This window comes from Canis lupus, chromosome 24 (genome assembly GCF_048164855.1).
Source record: "Canis lupus baileyi chromosome 24, mCanLup2.hap1, whole genome shotgun sequence".
NCBI classification, from domain to species: Eukaryota; Metazoa; Chordata; class Mammalia; order Carnivora; family Canidae; genus Canis; species Canis lupus.
The window spans coordinates 39982674-40002447 of NC_132861.1; the positions used below are offsets into that span (position 1 = coordinate 39982674).

A 19774-nucleotide genomic window follows, 5' to 3' on the forward strand; every position below is an offset into this window, starting at 1 on the left:
AGCTCAGCCAAGGTTGGGAGGCTGTGTTTTGGGACCATGGCTCTCAGGAATGGGATGGGGTGGTAGCTCTTTCTAGGCCTTTTTAGAGGCAGAGGTTCTCCAATGTTGAGCCTAGTCTCAGATGCCTGCCTTGAATAAGGCACATTCGGTATCTGTTGTTCAGAAGCAATATCTCTGCCACCTAACTATTTCTTGTTTTCAATCCCCCTTACTGCTTTTTGTTTCTGTTTCGTTTCTATTTTTATTCAAAGGATTTAAAAAATCTTGACACTTGGTAGGGATAGAAAAGGTGGAGGGGAAGCCTTGAAATGTCAACTATATGCAACAAAATGTCACTCACCAGAAAGAAAGATAATCAGCTAAAATAAGAACATTTTGGCCAGAAATTTCACTCAAACTCTTTAAGCTTTAGTGTCCCTTTCACAGAGTTTCTGTGAGGCTTAATGAGATAGGATAATTTTAAGAGAATCCCGTCTTAAATTCCTTCGCAAACTATGAAGACACAAAACATTACGTAGTACTTACATTTATAACCTAGTCTATCGTGGCTGCTTCATTAGAGTCAGGTAGCTTGAACAGGTTTGTCCCTAGCATATAATTTTCTTTTTTTTTGCTTTTTAAATGTCTTTTTTTTTTCTTGAGAGAGACTGTGCACCCACAAAGGCACACGAGCAGGGTAGGAGGAAGGGTAAAGGGAGAGAGAGGGAGAGGGAGGGAGAGAAGCTCAAGCAGACTCCACACCCAGTGTGGAGCCCAATGTGGGGCTTCATCTCAGGACCTTGAGATCATGACCTGAGCTACTAACATCAAGAGTCAGATGCTTAATCAACTGAGCTACCCAGGCACCCCTGCTTTTTAAATGTGTTACTATGACCTTTTTGATATAAAATGTGCAAGTAAAAATGAAAAATAAAATATCAAAATTTTCTGTTTTTATCTAAACTTCTACAATATGTAGGAAACCTCTTAGATTTAATGCTCCAAACAAGATCCACTTTATTAATAGACTATGATTTACATTTGTTTAGAAGCTTTTGATTAAAAAGAGCAATTTTCATGTTTCGATTGATATGAGTAGGCGGCAAATGTACATTCTTTCCCAAATGAGAAATCCTCTTTCTGACGCTTTTAAGTTTATAAGCTCAAGCCCAAAGAAGAACTAAAACCGAGGCAAACTTTGGAAAGAATTTCCTAATCAAATCTGTTATCCAGTAATTTCATTTTCAGGAAACGTCAAGAGTGGATGGGTCATTCGTCCAGCTTTGTGCCTTTGATATGCATTTCCAAAGGCCGTGCATTCTGGTGAGTCAAGGAGGTCAATTTAGAATGCAATCAACCATCCAACTTTTATTTTTGCAGCTAGCTGAGCCACAGGAACACATCTCACTATACATGCAAAGAATTACATGTTCTGTGGAGAGAAACAGAAATCAAATGATATCGTGGAGAGAAAGACAGAGACAGACACAGACTGATTGATTGCTCTGGCAGTGGTGTGACCTGGCACTCCATTTGGGTAAGACATCTAAGGTCATTATTCGGCATGAATACTTCTCCAGCTTGTCCATTTTCTTTCAGATTTCCAAACAGAGTCTCTTAGTAATTTTTTTTCCTGCTTTGTCACAAAAAATAAATGTGGATAGCACTGTCTAGCCAAAGAAGCCAATAACTGGAGATACTCCTAGTGTTCAAAAAAAGCAAAAAGTAAATGCTGGCCTTGCTGAGTATGTTTAAGCTGGCTCTCCTTTTAGATCTCCACTAACATAGTTAGGTTAATCATTGATGAAATCATCTAGAAAATTGAATCAAACAAAACCCTGTGTTGACTGAGTTATCCAAGTAATCCTGGTTTGGGCTATAATTCTATTTATAATTGCATCTGTTCTTCCTTCTCCCTGCCAACAGAGAACAGAGGCCACCGTCTGGTTGCCAGCCCCCATTCCCTGCTTCTCAGTGTCAGTTACTCTGTTGGAATAACATGAATTCACAGTCATGGGAGGGGGTGGCCCCCTAGGTTAGAGCTGCCCCACAGCTCCTGTTTGATTGGATTTTTCATAACAGAAAAGTGAGCTTTAAGGAATATGATACCAATGTGACAACTTGTTTCCAAGTGCAGCATTCATCATTTTCAAAGGAAAATACAGTGCGCGAAGAAACATTTTTCATAAGCATTATTTTTAACAAAGTATTTGTCTCCTTAAGTCTATTCCACATATCATATCAATCGTTGGGACTGACTTGTCCCTCTCTGCTTCTGAAGAGCTGGCAGGGAGAAATGCTGACCCAGCGACTGGGGTGGAGGGAGCCCTTGATCCCTCCAGGGGCAGGACTGAATTAGGGTCTGAGTGAAATGAGCAATGTGCGCCCCATCTTAGCCGAGGCTCTCTCCCTGGGACAGAGCTTTCAGCTGGTTCCACAGAAGCCCAGCGCTAAAGCTGGGGCAGCTCTAGGCCTTTCCAAGATGTCATGTAAACGTATGTAAAGCTCTGTTACCAATTAGCAACAATCTATTTTTGAACGGCTGTACATTTTCTAAACCTTTGTTTCTGAATTGTTCAGAACATGTTGGTGATGACGTAAGAGAGAAAACAGCCTGATGGGTTGGGCCCCAGGGGAGACCAACTGTCTAACATTTGTCCCTCAGGCTGTCCACTTGCATGGCCCCCCAAAGCCTCAGCGTCCCTGCTGTTATGTGTGGGATTTGAACCGGTAAAGGCTATCACCCTGACCACACGATGTGATCGTTTCCTGAACAGATATGGAGAAATACCACACTCCCCCACTAATACAGGCTCTGGGTTTCCAAGATCTGAAGCAGACTCTCATGGTTAACTAAAAAGAAGACAACTGTGAATTTGGGGGTTGGCAACTTCAAAGCTCAAGAGATCTTGGTTTAATTTTTTTTTTTTTCCTGGCTAAGATACAAATCCGCAGGCCAACCCACTTCAGTGTCCCATGCTCCTGCCCGGTTTTCTTCTTTATACCCATTTTTGATAGTCCTGGCACCTCCTTCCTCCTGGCTCCCATTTGGCTCCAGCTGCTCAATGCCTACGATGTTCTATCAAACACAGTGGCCTGCTGCACATTCATCTGACACCAGATCTTCCATTTTGAAGCAGAGGCTTTATCCTCTCATTGCTGGAAGCTCCTTTGCAGACAAAGCCCATGGCTCTGGCATTGGTATCGGGCTGGAATGTGAGGGTGGAACACGGAGTTAAAAGTTTTTTAATGTTCAGTTATTATTCTGCAAAGCATGGTCTACTGATTTCATGACTATTAAGCTCAGGATCGGCAGCCAAAATCTGAGTATAAGTTAGGCAAGTTCCCATGTTTTCAGTCAAGCTATGTGACCAACTGACAAAGCTAAACCAACAAGCTGGAGCCCCGAAGACATGGGTGTCAATTACAAGCAGATCTGCATCCATATGTTCTTCTTGGACCTAATTCCTTATGGCTCCAGCTCAGTCACAGACACCGACTCAACATACACATAACTGCTTACCTAGGTAGACAGAGCACTTCCCTTCATGGCTTTTCATACTTTGAAACTGCCAACATTTTTGATTATTCTCCTCTCCCATTCTAGAACACTCGCATTGATAATGATTCATAAGTGAATAGTCTTGAATCAATATCGAAGTTATATAAGATTTTTTAAAGGAGAGTCCTAAAAATTGTAACCATATGTCATTGACATTTTGTTGAGAATAAGACACACATTTATGTTCGTCTGTTGTCAATAGAGTCTATAGAGCAGAACAAATGAGTCACAGCAAAGACCAGGATAAAATATGGTGAGCACATTGGCGAAACAGTGGAGGGAATAATGAGCTAATCATGAAGCAAAAACCTACTTTCTGCCAAACAACTTAACCCAGCAACATAGAATATTTTAAAAGCTTCTTTCTCCTATATTTGGTTTATTATGTTTATTCTCCAAAACCTCATACTTTATGACATTATTTGGATGAACCAAAGTGACACTGACTGCTGGGATATATTCTGGGGGCTTTCTCTCCTCTTAGTAGAAGTAGCTATTTTCAGGTTCTAAAGACAATTTATCAACTTAATGGCAATCATGAGATGATGTAATTTTCTAAAAATGTATGGCAAGCATCAACAGGAGATGAATGAGACAACTCTTGTTATCATTTAGAACAATCTCCACCTTCAGAAATTCAATTTCTGTCACTCATAGGAGTATTTCCTTCTAGTAAGGATAATGCAATTGGTTTAGATTCCTAAGAATCTTGGGTTTCAGACACACCCCCACACTCACACCCCCACACCCTTCTTGCACTTGTATGAAAACAATTCCATAACTCTGATGGAATACATAGCATGACCTATAAATATATTATTTATATTCACTGCTTTTATTTTATTTTTTAAAAGATTTATTTGAAAGATAGAGAGAGGGTACATGTAAGTGGGAGGGGGGGTTGGAAGAAGAGGGAGAGAGTATCCTTGAGCAGACACCCCACTGAGTATAGAACCCAATGCAGGACTTGATCTCAGGACCCTGAGATCATCATTGGAGCCGAAATCTAGCATTGGCCATTTAACCAAGTGAGCCACCCAGGGGCCCCTGTTCATTGGTTTTAAACACATCTGCAAAGATGTAACAATCAGCATTTTGTTTCTAGAACTACATGGTGGGGATAGCTGGGCAAAAATCAAGGCAGTTTATTAAAGGGGAAGAGAGTTGGAGAGCTTTGCTCAGGCTGAACAACCATTGTGGTGGGGGCCATAGGTGTCCTGTTCCATAGCACATCCCTAGGCCATCAGAAAACTTGACAGCAGTACTAGGCAGCAGAGTAAATCACCAGTTCCTCCGGCTTCCATTTCTACCACAGCTAAACAGATATTAATGTTTCCCCCACACCAATCTATGGCCCTACATCCTCACTCCAGGATGCCCTTTTATGACTATTTCCTCCATTCGAAACTGCCCTTTCTGTGTATTTTAACCAGTATGGAAGGGCAGACATGTGGGAAAAAGATCAACTCAAGGAAGAACTTGTCCATGAAGACAAGACCCTGCACCCTCTTGTGTGGAGCTTTGTTCTGTGTTGTGGCCAGGTGTGCATAGCAAATTTTCCAGCAAATCCTGGAAAAATCACAGGCATTGGTTGATTTTAGGTTTTTTTTTTGAATTTGCACTTTAATTTCAGTTGGGACAGAAGGTAGAAGAGTCGGGAGAGTTTGTTGTGGTGGTTTTGTTTGTTCAATTTCTCTCCCAGCTCTTCTCCAACACAGACAAGATGAACAGTCATGTCAGTGTAACAAAGTCGACACAGCTCCTTTGGGACACTTGAGTCAGTCGGAAGTGTACCGCAAAATAGAAGACGTGTCCCAGACATTTAATAATTTAGGCTGTTCTACTAAGTTATAAAACTTTTCATTTCAGTAAGTTATTTATAATGGGCTTTTGTAGAAACTGCCTTTCCATTTAGTAAGTGACAAAAGAACACAAATCAAGTTGGAGTAACATTAAATTGCATTTTCCTAATTATGCATTTTCCCCATTATGCCCTAAAATGTGTAACACTCTAATGTCCATGCACCCCCCCCACACACACACGCACGTGTGCACATGCACCAAAGCGCTCACTCCTCCACAGGCACACACCCCCACAGGCCCAAACGCCCACAAACATACACAGTATTTTACAATACAGTAGAACTGAGCTGCCTGTTCCACGTCTATAGGTGCCCATTTGCAACTTCCTGAAGGTTTCCATTTGCCCACCAGAACCCCAACAACTGCATTCCCACACCCACTTCCAAGTCCCAATCCTGAGCGATAGCAACCCTGTGGCAGTAAAAATGAGTCCTTCTTCTGTGTCAAACTCACCACACAGTGTCCTACAAGTGTAGACTTTAACTGCTAACCCAAAGTCAAAGAGAACCTTCCAAAAAAACTGCACACCACCATGAGAATTTGTGACTGGAGAAATTAGAGACTTTGAAATTTCTATCTGCCTTCCAGGCTGGGTGTTCATGACAACTCAAATGGAATGAACAAGACATTTTTATACGGTATAATTCAGTTTGACTTAAATGAAACACTTGCACAAGAAGTGCTTGGGGCCAGAACATTCGGCCCAAACAGCCCTTTTGTCCCTGGAGTTGGGCAAAGTTCAAATATTTGGGATTTTCCTATAGGGAGACACCTGCTTACGTTTACTGTTGTGAATCTCATTATGAGGACGTTATACAGGACACTCATGTAGTGAGTAATGAAGGCCATACACTTGATGATGGGATGGCACTGTTCCTAATTACTGATGTGGTTTTGAGAAAAGGCTCACGAAACTTCAAAATACAACTTCAATAAATTCAAACGATTTCCTTCTACAAAAAAAAAAAAACCTTCTAATCATCATCCTACCATTAATTTTTGAAACCCTTGCTAATATGATCTCAAATATCCCAAACGTATGCTAAATTGTCAGTGTGAAAAGGAAACCATAATAGCTTGTAAACATATAAAAAGATGCTTTACTTTCAAAAGGGGAAATGCAGCTGAAAACAGCAATATGATGATGTTATCTTACACCCAGAAAACCAAGAAAAATCAGAAAAGTCTGACAGTACGTGTACTGTTGAGGAAGTGTGTGTGAGGGAGGAAGAGGGCACAGTGTTTTGGGAAACAATCTGGCCGCACTGCTAACGTCGTAGAAGGCCATGCCCTCCAGAATCCCTTGCACTTGGGCAGCAGGATATTTGTAAAAGCAAACAAGGAGGCACCACAAAATGGAAAAAAACCTAAAAGTCCAACCACAGTAATAGTTGTTTCAGGAAAGTATCTCCAGATGCTAAAATTAGTGGCAGAAGTCTGAGGAGAAGCAGGGGAGACTCAGAGGACCTCCCCACAAGTTACTGGTTAGTCACAGAGGGAACTGGATGGACGGAATGCTCGTGTCCCCAGGTTCATATGCAGAAACCCTAATCCACCAACGTGATGGCATTTGGAGATGGGGCCTTTGGAAAAAATAACAAAGGTAGAGTCCTTATGAATAGGGTTAATGTCATTATAAGGAACACCAGAGAGCTTGCTTCTCTCTCAGCTTTATGCCATGTGAGCATACACTCGGAAGATGTCTATCTGCCAAAGAGGAATAGGTCCTCACAGACACTGGATCCGTGTGCACCTTCACTTTGGACATCCAGCTTTAGAATGATGAGAAATCAATGTTTGTCGTATAAGCTACCTGGTCTCTAATATTTTGTTCCAGCAGCCCCAGCTGAGGCAAGAACCTAGTAACTTCATAGAAGATCAACCAGATACCATAATAATTAAGTGATGAGTAATGGGACAAATTGACATCATGTGTCCTGGACCTGATGCTGCAGTGAGGATACCCTGCAGCTTCTGTGACATACCTGCCCCAAATAGCATAGCTGGAATCTAATCAAGAGAATGCATCAGTCCAAAACCAGACTGAGGGCCATTCTACAAAGCAATGGGCCCGCGTTTTTCAAAATGTCAAGTTCAAGACAGACACAGAAAGACTCTAAAAACTGTTCTAGGCCGAAGAAGATCCAAAGGATATGACATCTAAATGCAATGTAATCCTTGGGTCCTGGACCAGGAAAAAAAAATAGTGGCTGAATTGGCAACATCTTAGTAAGGTCTATGAATCAGATATTATTATTGTGTCAATGTCTTGATTTTGATCATTATATCATAGGTATGTAAGAGAACAGCTTTCAGAAAATATACCTGAACTACTCTGAGCTAAAAGGGCAGTATGTATGCAATTTTTCTCAAATGTTTCAGAAAAAAACAATAGTGTGTATGTGTATGAGAGAGAGAGAGAGAGAGAGAGAGAGAGAGAGAGACGGCGAGGCAGAAAGAATGGCAAGAAAGAAATGACGATTAACTTTAAGTGTAATAAAATGGTAATGTTTGAGGAATCTAGGGGAAGAGAATATGAGATACTTTATATTGTTTACACTAAAAGCATATTTACAAACTTTTTTGTAAATCTGAAGTTCTTCAAAATAAGAAAGTAAAAGGTAAAACAAAGCAGGGAACTGATGAGCACCTAGTGTGCAGGGGTTACCCGCAGAGGAAGAAGGAACTTGGGATGAGGAGGGGCAAAGTGACCAGGGTTTGGTGGGTGATCAGAGAATCTTCAACGATTCCTCGAGGAAATCATGAGTGAGTTGCTGAGGAAGTGAGCAGCTGAGGAAGAATGGTGCAAAGAGCTTTCTGGGCCAGAGAAGAACAAACACAAACGCCTACAGCTCACAGGTGCATCTTGCATGCCAAGTGCTGCCTTTAACCCCAGGCAGCAAGGAGACACTGGGGTTTGGAGCTATTAGATCAAAGATTTTCAATGTTAGCAATGGTGCAATTGAATGTCTTTGTGTTTCCCCCAGCAAGCTGGATATAATTCATCAAAATGTAATGTACAATTTAATGTGCAACTAGAAAAAAATATTTAGAAATGGCAGAAATGTTTAGGAGCTAAAATTCTAATGAACAGTGATAGGGTGTGCACTTCAAAACATAAAGAAATCAGATTGAAAATGTGATGCTTTCTGATAGTCACTTCATGTCATTGAAAGGCAACAATTAAAATGAGTCCTTTTTAAAAAAATCTCTGAATCTGTTCCATTTTCTCAAAAGCATTGGACCTGAATGCTGAGATATTATTTCCAAAGCTGGTAATATTTAGGCATCGAAGTAAGAAAGATAATGCTATATTGCTCCTCTTGCGTACCATATCTGCAGGGCATTTCCTTTCAAAAATGACAAGGAGTGACAAGTACACTTCAAAGAACTATAAAAATGCACATATATCCCTCCATCCATCCAGCCGTGAGTCATTTATTGCACTATAATAAAACTCTTTTACTGTCTGAGGAGGTGAGGCAATAACTAAATAATTACAATAAAAAATAACATGTTCAAGAAGTGCTATGGAAATGCAGTAGAGGAAGGGACTGTCTTATCAATGGACTCAGAGAAGGGTAACAGGTGAAGGAAGAAATGAGGTGGATCTGGAAGGCAAGTAGTTGCTGAATAACACAAGAAAAAAAGACAGCATGCTCTGAGCAGCTGGTAATGTGCTTGGCATACATGGGAAATGCCCAGAACCTTGAGTGGCTGGAGTTCGGGGAAACTTGAAGATAGAATCTACTAGAAAGCATGGCTAGAAAGATAGGCTGGAACCATGTGATCTGATCCCCTGGGGCAGTCATCATGAGCATTAGCAGCACTCAGGAAGAAATGAATCATGATTCAAGTTGTGTGCTCACTCGTTCATAGAGGCACAGTGTGGAAGGTGGATTATAGGTAGTGTGGGGAGATCATAAACTAATGAGAAGGCTGGAATAAGGGGCTCCTGGGTGGCTCAGTGGTTGAGCGTCTGCCTTTGGCTCAGGTAGTGATCCTGGGGTCCTGGGATCGAGTCCCACATTGGGCTCCCTGCAGGGACCCTTCTTCTCTTTCTGCCTGTGTCTGTGTGTGTGTGTCTCTCACGGGTAAATAAGTAAAATCTTAAAAAAGAAAAAAAAAAAAAAGCCTGGAATAAAACTTTCAAGGATATTGCAAAAGACAACTTGGGAAAGAAATCATGAGTGACTAACCTAGGTCACTGAGGTCAGGGAGATGTTTGAATTATTTAGGAGGTAGCAATGCCAGCACTGGGAGCATGATCAGTTGTGGGGTGGCACGGAGGGGGTGGGATTAAGTATGGTTTCAGTGTGAGATTAACTGGATCAACTAAAATATGAAACTCAGGAAAAAAAGGAAAACAAAGTTATGAGGCAAGAAAATGTGTTAGCCATGGATTCTGTTGCATTTGAAGTAACCAAGGGACTCCTGAGCCAGCAAGGGGCAGAGCTCAGATGCAGAGCACGAGGTGGAGATGGAGCTGGAAATATCCATGCACAGGTGAGAGCTGAGCCTGCCTAAGTGGATGAATCTGTAGGAAGGTTTTTCAGAAAACGCAGAGAGCAGAAAGTCCAAGGCTAGATCCCTGGTGAGCCCCAACATTAAGTGGTCCATTTTCCTTTAAGGATATTCCATTCCATGAACTGACAATACGTTGAGGAATATTTGATCCACTCTCCGCGACCAAAAATATACTGAGTCTGAGTCTCTCCTTGTTAGTGAATCGAAGATGCCATTTTGAATAAAATTGTGTGTGTTCAATGGTTCATGTAACTATTAGGTTAAGTGATAAAAGATAAAGGATAGTCTCAGCCCATCTTTCTGAGTCATGGTCATTGAGCCAATGTACACAAATTGTAGGCAGCTTGTCTGGTTCAGACACGCAGACGGCACAGTCCCATCCACCAGGCTCCTGAGCACATGATAGTAGAGAGAATATGGAGAAGGAAGGTCAGAGTCGGCTAGGCTTGGTCAGGGACTGAGCAGGCTTCAGACAGAGTTCATATTCCCCTGAATTCCCAGAGCAGGCCCCACTACAGTCACGCCTGGTGATAGTCTCTTGTCCACTCAGTTACAGTGATGCCCATTCCTAGGCACCTGGACCCAGGAGCAAATGTGCAATGTTCTCCTTAGATGGGTGCCACCTATGACAATGAGCATGAATGTAGCTTAAGGAACTCGTAGGTGAGTTATCATTTAATCCTCATGAGAATTGTAGGTCTTATTTTCAAGGAGAAAAGCTAAGGTGTTTTAGCTTGGGCAAGGCCACACAAATAGAAAGGCTCAGGTTTTGGAACTGAACTCTGATCTCCTACAAAAGACCATTTCCTCCATTTCAAAGTAGGATCAGAAAGCACTGCTTGGGGAGGATCTGATCCTTTTATTAATCCTTCCAAGTGTGTTTGTGGTAGGTTCCTCTGAGATGTTCACATCGATATCCCCAGAATCTGGGGATATGTTAACTCTCGTGGAAAAGGGGACTTTGCAACTGGGATGAGGTTAAAGACACTGATATGGGGACAGTCTCTTGGATTATCCAGGTAACTCAATCTAGTCACCTGAGTCCCTAACAGCAGAAGAGAAAGGCAGACAGATGTGACACATGAAGAACTTGATCTACTTTTGCTGGCCCTGGAAGTGGAGGGAAGAGGCCAGGAACAAGGTATATGGTAACCTCTAGAAGCTGGAAATGTCCCTCAGTTTACATCCAGCAAGGAAACTGGAACCTTGTCCCTACAGTTGCAAGGAACTGAATTCTGCAAACAACCCAGATAAACAGGAAACAGATTTTCCCCTTGCAAAGGCCTGCAAAAAGGGATAAAGCCCTGACACTTGATTTTAGTCTAGTGAGACTCCTACTGGACCTCTCACCTACACTACGGTGAGATAATACATCTGTGTGAAATTTGTCATAACCTTGTTATGCCAGCTATAGAAATCTAGTGACAGTGTTTGTGTCTCTACAAGTCATAGAGACCCAGATGGAGTCAGGTTCTGATCACTTCTGAGGACACCAGAGATAACATGCCATCACTCAGATCACTAGAGGCTGCAATGAAGGCATTGTGCCAGCTTACAGGAGTGACACAAGCCCAAGGACACAACCTCACCCTCCCCTGCACTCACAGGCCAGAGGCACACAGTTTCAACCTGCCACCAAATAAATATAAATCATAGAGGCTCGACAAACAACAGATAATACTGACCTCCTATGTTCAAGAAGTAAACCACACATGTACTATTCAAACTTCTTTGAAGGCAGTGCCCTTTTGGGGGTTGAAGGCTTATTCACTTTTACTGGAGAGTCCAATGGAGATATAAGTAAAATTCTAGACTTCCATTCCATGATAGTAAATTATACTGATGGCTGGAGATGGTACCCTGAGCTGAAGGGACAAAAGGCAATAGATCTGAGATCATCCGTGGCCTTGCTCTGTGACTCTGACCATACCACTTAAACCTCTGTGTGATTCAGTTTCCATTTCTGTTTCAGGCTAACTCATCTATCAGGTCTGAATGTTTACAGTTGTAGGATGCCAAGAAATGTAGCGCCAATTCCCATTCCTCACTCAGAATATGTATTTCATATGGCATTGGTATATGTGAATGCCAGAAGAAAGAATCCTCAGGGCAAAATTTAGCTGGAATCACTTAATGCACATTAAACATTTACAAGCTTGGTATTAGCTTAAATGTGTGTCAAAGAGTATTTTTGTCAACAAATTTTTCAAATAAACACACCAAAAGTTGTTACTCGTTGTTATCATGAGTTTTTTCTTCCTTATTTTCTAGGTTTTGAGTTATTAATTTAATAAAAGCCACAAGAGTTTACAAAGTACAGCTGTAAAAAGAGACTATTAAGTGAAAATTGGAATTAAAAAAAAACCCACATGGAGCAGTTATTACAGTATCTGAAAACAGTGTCAGAAAAGCTCCCTGACCTAAAGAAAAAAAAAAAAAAAAACAGTTCTTAAGAACAAAAATATCACAAACACTCACTGATAAAATCTTTGGTGATATATGAAGTTTCCTTGACAATATAAACCACTGTCCATTATGGGACTGGGAATGGACTAATTGTCAAAATTCTGTCGCCCACACTTCTTGGATTTTAATCAATCATTCTCTGCACCCAGCTCCGAGTTGTATTTTGTCCCTACTTGTGACTGCTCACAGCATCAGTGGGAATGACAATAACATCCCTGGCCAAACAGTGAGGCCTGTGTGTGCCAGGGGAGCGCCCACAAGGGAAGGGGTTGGTATTGGAACAATGATAACACCTGCTCAGCTGAATCTTATTTATTCCAGAGTACACATTCATGCCAACCAACACTTAATTTTTTTTTTGTCTTTGAATAGCTTTTTGTGGGAATCTTAAATTTGATTCTGTACAGTTTACTTCAATTCAGTTTATGACTACGGACCAGATACTATATATACTGATACTCGATCGCCTAAGTATTTCTTCTCGAACATACCCAAGACCTTTATTGCAAACCAGGCGCTTAGATCTCCTTTTGCTGCCCAACTCGAACTTCTGCCATCTCCAAGGGGAACATGCCTTCTTATATCTAACGAGCCATTTGGTAAACATCTACTATGTGCCAGACATTTTGCTGCCCTGGGAACACGGAAACAATAACCACACTGCTTATCCTCTTGGGTATTGGAAATGCGCAGGCAAAGTCATGCTTGTTCCCCCTGGTCCGGAAGAGGCAAGAGGACAAGTGTCATGTAAGCTGTGTCAGAGACCAGATTAGCTACCAGTAAAGTGATAAAACTTTATCCTTCAGACCACCAGTACCCCATGTTTATGCCCTTTTATCACAAGGGATTCAGGTCCCTTCCAAGGTACACCTGCTGGGGAAAGGATTTTCACTTTGGCCTGAATTTAAGTCCATGGAAATCTTATATATTTAAGGTTGATCTCCAACTGCTGAGTAAAATACCCTCGATCTTGTTAGGGATCAGGCTGCTAGGTGAACAATCTGGGAGAGAAGACTGCTGTCTTCCTAACACCTATGAAATCATACTAGGGCAGAGACAGATAATACTACCTTTTTAAGGTTTGAGAGGAGATGACAGAAGCGGAGGCCAAAAATAGAGACAGAAAACTAGCAAAAGAAAGGTTCTTGCTGCTTTTTTGATGGCAAGGAGGTGTGGAGCTTGGAGGAGAGTGCAAACTCTCCCAGCCCCTCACCTATATTCTGGGCATGTGGGGGCTGGGAGGATCCTGGCCAGGTCTGTAAGCCAAAGACCTGGGCACGGGAACTAGAAAGCTTCCTCTCCTAACGCAGATGGGTCTTTCTCTTCTCAGCAGGAAGGCAAAGAGGGAAATGAGATTGTAACCTTGTATTGGAGCACCCCCCAGGTTGGAAGAACCTGTCTCGCACACCTTGGTCACTGCTGCTGACTGTCCTTTTGCCAATTCTCATCCCCTTGGCTTGTCCTTTAGGTGTATGAATGGCCATTCCCTCCATTACATCCTCACATAGTCACTTGGTGTTATCATTTTCAATGCTAAAATGCAAATTCAAATGTAGCTTATTTGAACCAATTCTTCCAGTTGCTAGAATCCGATATCTTAATCAATAATGGTGTTATTAAAATGAAAAAAAAATATATTTTAATCCTGTAGGAAAACCTGTTTAAGGGAATAAGAACTCCCTAGATTTTTAGGACGAAAGCATCTTTAAAGTTCTCAGCGTCCAACCTTCTTCTTTTAAAGACAAGGAAACTGAAACCCAAAGAAGCTTAAAGACCTTGGTCAAGGTTACATAGCGTGGAAGCCACTGCTTCCTAATGGCAAAAAGATACATACTTCCCCGCCCCCCAAACTGATTAGATAACAGCCATGCAATGGTTTTGGCTTAAAAAAATTGAAGTTAATAAATGTACCCTTCATGTTAGCACTCAGAAAGGTCCTGAAAGGGGATCCCTGGGTGGCTCAGCGGTCTAGCACCTGCCTTTGGGCTAGGGTGTGATCCTGGAGTCCCAAGATGCGAGTCCCGTGTCGGGCTCCCGGCATGGAGCTTGCTTCTCCCTCTGCCTGTGTCTCTACCTCTCTCTCTCTGTCTATCATGAATAAATAAATAAAATCTTAAAAAAAAATTTAAATTTAGCAAGGTCCTGAAAGGACCCCTCTGTCCATATCAGTATGTCTATAGTTTTATTAGTGGTATTTTCACATACACAGAAACCTAATAGCTATATATAGATGTGCTTTATTTTTTAAAGATTTTATTTATTTATTTATTTATCTATCTATCTATCTATCTATCTATCTATCTATCTATCTATCTATTTGACACAGAAAGAGTGTGAGCACAAGCAGGGGGAGCAGCAGGCAGAGGGAGAGGGAGAAGCAGACTCCCCACTGAGCAGGGAGCCTGATGCAGAACTCGATCCCAGGACCTTGGGATCATGACCTGAGTGGAAGCAGATGCTTAGCCGACTGAGCCACCCAGGTGGCTTATAGATATGCTTTAAAGCAAACTGGAATACTTTTTATTTGGAAGTGAAATCCTCTTTTGAATAAATGTCAGATTTTTATTGTTTTTTTTTTTTAAAGATTTATTTGTTTATTTGAGAGAGAGAACATGCTGGGGGAGAGGCAGAGGGAGGGAGAGAGAATCTCAAGCAGACTCCACACTGAGCATGAAGCCCGACATGAGGCTCAATCTCACGACCCTGAGATCATGACCTGAGGCAAAATCAAGAATTGGACACTTGGGGCAGCCCGGGTGGCTCAGCAGTTTAGTGCTGCCTTCAGCCCAGGGCCTGATCCTGGAGATCTGGGATCAAGTCCCACATCAGGCTCCCTGCATGAAGCCTGCTTCTCCCTCTGTCTGTTCTGTGTCTCTGCCTCTCTCTCTCTCCCATGAATAAACAAATAAAAATCTTAAAAAAAAAAAAAAAAAGAATCGGACACTTAACCAACTGAGCCACCCAGGTGCCCCTAAATATCTGATTTTTAAATAAATAATGTAAAAACATAAATCTAAATACCCTCAAATATTAGGTATCCATATTTGCATTTTCTTCTTCAAAGAAGTCACTGAGCTTTCACATCACTTTTCATTTTTGTGGAAGTTACTCAGCTGTAATCAATTTCCATTTTCTCATTCTCAAGAACAGTGACCAAGAGATTTTTAAGAGCTAATCAAATAAACAATGGATGTTCAAAAATAACTTAATTATCACATTTCATTGAGTAGCAAATTTTGTTTCAGTTTTTTGTTTGCTTGTTTGCCACATCGAATGTTCATGTCGGTGTTCTTTATATAGAATGTGCGATCTGAAAGGCCAAAGTCATTGGCCATTTTGACAACCTTAATTAGTCACTTAAATTGGTAATTAGTAAAATAATTACATAAAGAAAAGCTCATTGTGCCATCATAAATGGTGCCATCTTTTTAAACAGACCACCCCCCATCCCATTGTTACTCTGCCATTTTGGTGTTTAGCTTAATGAGCTGCCAAGTTTCCCAAATTCCATCAGGAGAGGTGGTATGTTGAAATTGAATTAGAAAAACTGACTATTTTCACATTTAGCAGCACAATTAAAGGAACTTTGGCTAATTTGGGTCCATTAATTCTTCTAGTCTCAGAGGCGTTTCCAACTTCAATCCAATTGCAAAATATTAACATTTTCAAAGGCAAGTGTTTTTCTCTATTGCCAATAACTCAGTCACATTCATTAAATTTTATTATTTCTACATCATTTAATGTAGGTCAACATGTCGAGTCCAGCAAACACAAGCATTTCTTTCCAGCTGACTGACACTGCAGCGAAAGATAAGAGCAAACAAATCTCACTTCAGTGGAAAAAAACTCCTCTCATTTGTAAACATGAACATCAAAACCAAGACTACAGAAGACAATGTAGCAGATGTAATGCTGCAACCCAATTACTCCATGCTTATCATGCCAGAAATGTATTTCTATAGAAGAGGACGACTCAAAATGATGCCCCTTTCAGAGTTGAAGGAGCCTTTGTTTGCAAAGCTTAACCCACCCCGTGCCAGTCCTGTGCTAGGGAAACGACTAAGCCAGGATACAGTGTCCAGAGTTGGAGGCATCCCTGATACCCTGCGTTACTGAGATGTCATCAATGCAGAACAGGTGAGCAGAGCAAAAGTAGTTCTCCTGTTAAGAAAATCCCTTTTATTGGGACACCTGGGTGGCTCGGTGGTTGAGCCTCTGCCTTTGGCTTGGGTGCTGACCCCAGGATCCTGGGATCGAGTCCCACACCGGGCTGCCCATGGGGAGCCTGCTTCTCCCTCCACCTATGTCTCTGTGTCTCTCATGAATAGATAAAGTCTTCAAAAAAAAAAAAAAAAACCACACACACACAACTCTTTTTCAAAACCTCTTCCTGTGGTGAGTACTCCGGGCTTTCCTTTTCTGTCCGTGCTCTCTGGCATGGATGCTGACTGCATGTTTAACTTCACGAGGCCTGCCTGCCTGTCTGCCTGGTGGAACTGGTCTGCGGGATAGAGCAGCCGTGGAGAACACAGGATCTGGAGTGGGACTACCTGCTGCGACTCTGGGATTCATCAGTGACTAGTCTCTTGATGTGGGACAATCCGGACCTCAAGCATCTCCTTCCTCGTCTATATAATAGGAATAAAAATCCTTTGGGACGCACCTGTCATGAGGATTAAGAGAGATTGTATGAGTCAAGTACCTGGCACATAGGATGTGCTCCCTGTCTCTGCAAAGACACTGTGAAGATGACTCAAGGAACGTCAGTAGCAGACCCCCAACACACTGGCCATTTGTGAGTCCTAACTCCATTACAGTGGCTTACTCATGTGCAACCAGCCTACTCTCCTGATGCTGCTTCTAGCACCTCATTTGCAGTGAAAAAGGAGATTCCCCCCCTTACTTTCATATAGTAAATAGAGTGTAAAAGAAGTGAAATAGACACGTTGCCTCTCTCAATGGCACATATGTTTGAAAGGAGGAAGTTGGGAAAAGAGAAACAAGAAATTAAGGAAACATCTACTTTAGCTGGTGGTCCGAGTCCCGGGGAACGTGAAGAACAGGAATGGAACACAGAAGCCTGTAGCAGAGGGACAACAGAGGGACCTACTGCCACTTGGTGACCAGGGATGATCTTTCTGAGAAGGTGACATCTGAGAACCTGACGGGAGGAGGAGGAGAAGCCCTGAGAACTCCGGGGCAGAGGAATGGCAAGTGCAAGAACCCAATCATCTGATCCCCTAACTTCACAGATGAGAAAACAGAGACTGCAAAAGGAGGGATGACTTCACAAAGGGTCACAGAGCCAGGGTCTGTGACCAAATTGTTCAAAGTGCTCGTGCATGGTGGAGGAGAAGAAAGAGTATCCCCCAAACCAGGTGAAAGACGGCCAAAGAGATCCTGGGCCTCATCACAACATGTGGGGAACTCTGGACCTTTAACACCATAGAATTCCATCCTTAGAACATTCTTACTTGGGATGCCTGGGTGGCTCAGTGGTTGAGCATCTGCCTTCGGCTCAGACTCCGAGCACAGACATGTGCTCTTCCAGTAGATTGGCATGGGGACTGGGACTCAGCTCAGAGTGTGATCCTGGGGTCCTGGGATTCAGTCCCACATCGGGCTCCCTGCAGAAAGCCTGCTTCTCATTCTGCCTACGTCTCTCTCTCTCTCTCTCTCTCTCTTTCTCTCTCTCTCTGTGTCTCATGAATAAATAAAATCTTAAAAAAAAATCCTACTTGAAGGAGAGACATCATATTTTTCTGAGACTCAATGACTAGAAAAGAAAAAAAAAACTTCCATGATTTTCAGATTCTAGCATTCAGATTTTCTGGTATAACCACTTATTTTCAAATCACTAAGGGTTTCAATGATAGCAACATAAAATCTTAGAAAGCAACGAAGAATCATTAATGAGTGTCCTTCATGAGTTGTAATGATGTTGCTTTAAAATTCTCTGGTAAGCAGGATCACACTGGCTTCATGCTGGAACTCATCTTTAGGGCCATAACCTGGGTGGGAACTTTTGCAGCTTCAGACTGTGACTATTTCAGATATGGTATGGAATTTTTTTACTTAACCTGGAAGTGTAAGTTCACGCCACAGTTAAGGTGCTGCACGAAGGAGAAAATAGAATAGAAACGATCAAGGGACTTCCCAAAGTCACTTAACAAGGAACCCATCCTATTTTCACACTTTGCTAGGTGATCTAAAGTTTATTTTTGCCCCAAGCAACTCTTTCAGAGAGCCACAGAATAAGCTATATTGTGTTGGACCCTCACGCAATTGCCTTTACTTGACAATATACTGCAAAAATATGGCTAAGCTTGTAGCTTACTTTTGTGTTTCTCAAATGTTAATATGACCAGAGGAGCTTGCTAAATACATGTTCTCTTCCAGTAGATTGGCATGGGGACTGGGACTCTGCATTTCTAACAAGCTCCCAGGTGATTCCAATGCTGCTGGCCCATGGACCACATTCTAAGTGGTGAGAGTCAACACCGCCCTGAGTGAAAAATCACAGGGAAAAAAAAAAAGTCTCATCTCTAGAATCTCAGTATAAGTCAAAGCCGAACACGCAGAGAGCCAATTATTTTCTTTTATATTGCAGACCTCTTAATCTCGTGGCTGGCCATGTTTTCCTTTCTGACTTGGCCACTATGAAACAATCTTAGTTAGACTGTAGAACTTAATGGTTATGCATTGTATTAACTGATCCTTCTCCATTGACCTACTCTTGACAACATCTAACTTTCCTAATACAGTTTTTTTTTTGCTGTTAATATTGCTACTTGCCCTCTTACTGTATTTTTTATTGTTGCCTTATATATGCATCTTCCTAAGACATTTTGAATCACTCCGTTTAGTAATAAAGTGCATGAAAAAATGAATTGCAACACAACTTAGGTAAATGAAAATATGTGCTCAAGGACACATGGTGCCCTGGAAAATTTCAGGCACTTGCTGGAGAGGGAGAAGCAGACTGTCCTAGACAGAGGTAGACTTGAGAAGAAATAGCCCCACACTCTTTCACAACATGCTTATGGCTTTGCCAGATAGATGGCATGGGGATGACTGAGCAAGTTTATGTTTGACGGACTTAACAATTGAACTCTGGTTGCCTTAAGGGGGTCTAACATTATTATGAATACTTGGAACAGCTTCTGCTGCGGCTTCTAACCTCAGAGGAAAGCAAAAAAGGGGCACTGATGGGTATTCTGAATTATCATTGGGAAAGACAGAGTTCCTCTTCCTCAGGTAGAGCTAACAATCAGAGTGCAACATCAAGTGAATTCAACTCCCTGTCTTCCAGTTTAGAGATGTTGCTGGAAGCCAGAATGAGAAGGTAACACTCTGCTAGTTACTATTCAGGATGCA

At 41.9% G+C, this 19774-nt stretch overlaps 1 protein-coding gene and 2 long non-coding RNA genes across 5 annotated transcripts in view; 1 reads left to right on the forward strand and 2 right to left on the reverse strand.

Moving 5' to 3' along the window:
- Positions 1–19774, reverse strand: part of DOCK10 (dedicator of cytokinesis 10) — a 260663-nt gene that overhangs the window by 234031 nt on the left and 6858 nt on the right. The window lies entirely within an intron of this gene.
- LOC140616087 (uncharacterized) lies at positions 2863–18048 on the reverse strand. 2 transcript variants are annotated; one of them, XR_012016617.1, is made up of 3 exons: positions 17421–18047; positions 16948–17060; positions 2863–3188 (listed from the first exon to the last, which is right to left on the reverse strand). It is a non-coding gene; the product is annotated as an uncharacterized lncRNA (long non-coding RNA). The 2 variants fall into 2 exon arrangements; XR_012016618.1 differs by lacking the exon at positions 2863–3188 and adding an exon at positions 16022–16195 and having other exon boundaries at positions 17421–18048.
- Positions 16149–19774, forward strand: part of LOC140616088 (uncharacterized) — a 36307-nt gene continuing 32681 nt past the window's right edge. Inside the window, exon 1 of the long non-coding RNA XR_012016619.1 lies at positions 16149–16534. This is a non-coding gene — a long non-coding RNA (uncharacterized lncRNA). The remainder of the gene's footprint in view (positions 16535–19774) is intronic.